This window comes from Nerophis lumbriciformis, linkage group LG03 (genome assembly GCF_033978685.3).
Source record: "Nerophis lumbriciformis linkage group LG03, RoL_Nlum_v2.1, whole genome shotgun sequence".
Lineage (NCBI taxonomy): Eukaryota > Metazoa > Chordata > Actinopteri > Syngnathiformes > Syngnathidae > Nerophis > Nerophis lumbriciformis.
In genome coordinates this window covers 51,214,911-51,217,500 of record NC_084550.2, presented here as the reverse complement: position 1 = coordinate 51,217,500, position 2,590 = coordinate 51,214,911, and the positions used below count along the sequence as shown (strand labels likewise).

Genomic DNA, 2,590 nt, shown 5'->3' with positions numbered 1-2,590 from the left:
AATCCTATTGTTAGTCTTATTTTTTTCACTTGACAGCACACATCTTGTACAAACGCACCTTCACCTCAAACATTCCTCGCAAACATTCCGAAATAAGCAGCATTCCAGCAGAAACTAACCCCTTGTGTCATCCAAATACTGTAAATCAAGACGCATGCAGCATTTTACGTTTACAAGATTAAATAACAAATATCGCCAGAAATATGTTTGCGGTTTACGAGTAAAAGTTACGAGGGAGAAAATTTTTTGAGAGTTGAGTCGCCGTTTCAAAAAAATATCGCAATATGACAAAAAAGTCTTTCTAGACATTTTGTAGAAATGTTATGGAAATTGCAATTATACACCCCCAAGAAAGGTGTATTATGATAGTAACATTTTCACATTAAAAGTGAACAAATGTCATACATGGAGAAATATAAAGTCTTATTATCACAATAACACATTTTTGGGACAAGAATGGCACCATTTTATAGGGAAAATTTTAACATTCCATGATATTCTGAATTACGGAAAAAAAAACTTTTTTTTTATGAAAAGGTCATAAATGTACAAAAATCAAAGTTCGATATTACAAAAAAAAATATGAATGTAACGAATAAAAAATATTAATATCATGAGAATAAAGTTGTCGTATTATGAGAGAAAATACGATTCTACAATTCGCGATTTTAGGAAAATCTGCAATTTTAGGAAAATCTGCAATTTTGAGCTATTCGTAATCATACAAAAGTTGCAAATAACAAAAGTGAAAACATTCCACTGAGAGAATGAGAACAAAGTAGTCGAACTACAAGGAAAAGTTTTACAGGAATAACGTCGGAATTTTCCGAAGTTCTAATGAGAACAATAAAGTCCTCATTGCCGTTTCTGAGAATAAAAATTAAGGTAAATTCATGCAAATGTTGTAATATTGTGAAAATAAAATTGCAATATGTTAAGGACGTCAAGATAAAGATAATTTTAGTATGAATTTCCGGGGGGAAAAAATAAAAAGATTATCAGAAAAAATAAAGATTTTACGAGAATAATGTCATATTCAGAGATGATTTCACGGGGGGAAAAAGAGATAACTATTTTACAACAAATGAAAGTCTTAATATCAAAATTTTTGGGACTAGAATTTCACAATTTGACAGGGAAAATGTTAACATTCCACAAAAAAAGGTTTTTATGAAAAGGTCATAAATGTACAAGAGTTAAAGCAGGATATTACAAAAAAAAAAATATGAATGTAGTACATCATTAATATTATGAGAATAAAGTTGTCATATTATGAGAGGAAATACAATTCTACAATTAAATCGCGATTTTAGGAAAATCTGCAATTTTAGGAAAATCTGCAATTTTGAGTTATTCGTAATCATACAAAAGTTGCAAATAACCAACATGAAAACATTCCACTGAGAGAATGACAACAAAGTTTTACAGGAATAAACTTCGGAATTTTACGAAGTTCTAATGAGAACAATAAAGTCCTCATTGCAGTTTCTGAGAAGGAAACATAAGGTAAATTCATGCAAATGTTGTAAGACTGTGAAAATAAAATCGCAATATTGTAAGGACGTCGAGATAAGAAAGATAATTTTGGTATTAATTTCCGGGAAAAAACACAAAAAGAATATCAGGGAAAGAAAAAAAAGATTTTACAAGAATAAAGTCGTCATATTCAGAGATGATTTCACAGGGGAAAAAATTATAAAATGAGAATATTCAATTAAAATTTCAGGAAAAAAAGCAGAGATATAAGTAAATGGGTTGTACTTGTATAGCGCTTTTCTACCTTCAAGGTACTCAAAGCGCTTTGACACTACTTCCACATTTACCCATTCACACACACATTCACACACTGATGGAGGGAGCTGCCATGCAAGGCGCTAACCAGCACCCATCAGGAGCAAGGGTGAAGTGTCTTGCTCAGGACACAACGGACATGACGAGGTTGGTACTAGGTGGGGATTGAACCAGGGACCCTCGGGTCGCGCACGGCCATTCTTCCACTGCGCCACGCCGTCCCCGTAAAAACAGTATGACAATGACGTTGTCATATTCCGGTACAAAGGACACATTATTTTGCACGAATTAAGTCGTAATTTTGCGAAAATCTTAACTTATAATTACAATAAAGCTCTTCGGCGACGTGTTTTGTTTGTTTCAAGTACGCAACCTGAGCCGCTTGTTATGTCGATGCAGTAACAAAAAGACATGAATGTGCTCCCCCCATGACAACATTGTGCAGCACTCATACTTGAACTTTGACACCATTGATCCCCCCCGAAGCCCACCCTTCTTCTACATGTTCTTTTTCTTTCTGTTCCTTTCATACGTGTACAGTGGTTGTTTATAAAGAATATGTTTTATACTAAAACAAAACTGCCTGTCCAGGGACTCTCTGTTGGTTTTGTTTGACTTGTATTTAATGGCGTTGAGGATGGAGGATGTGGAAGGACGCAAAGGAAGTGGGCATGGGAGAGGACCATAAAGTGCTTGCCTATGGACCACAGGACGAGCTTCTTCTTTGGCTTTTTCCCCTGCCTTCACCTCTCGGACTCAATGCGGGAAAGACGGGACTTGAGCTTTCCTCTCAAGCCGA

The 2,590-nt window shown here is 34.9% G+C and overlaps 1 protein-coding gene across 9 annotated transcripts in view; it reads left to right on the top strand.

Moving 5' to 3' along the window:
* The window catches only part of pax7a (paired box 7a), a 175,982-nt gene extending 173,698 nt beyond the window's left edge, over positions 1–2,284 (top strand). For all 9 annotated transcript variants that reach the window (XM_061938895.2, XM_061938879.2, XM_061938934.2 and 6 more), the window contains one exon: positions 1–2,284. This exon is cut by the window's left edge and continues 829 nt beyond it. The gene's annotated coding sequence lies outside the window, so the exon portion shown is untranslated.
* Positions 2,285–2,590: the final 306 nt, after the last annotated feature.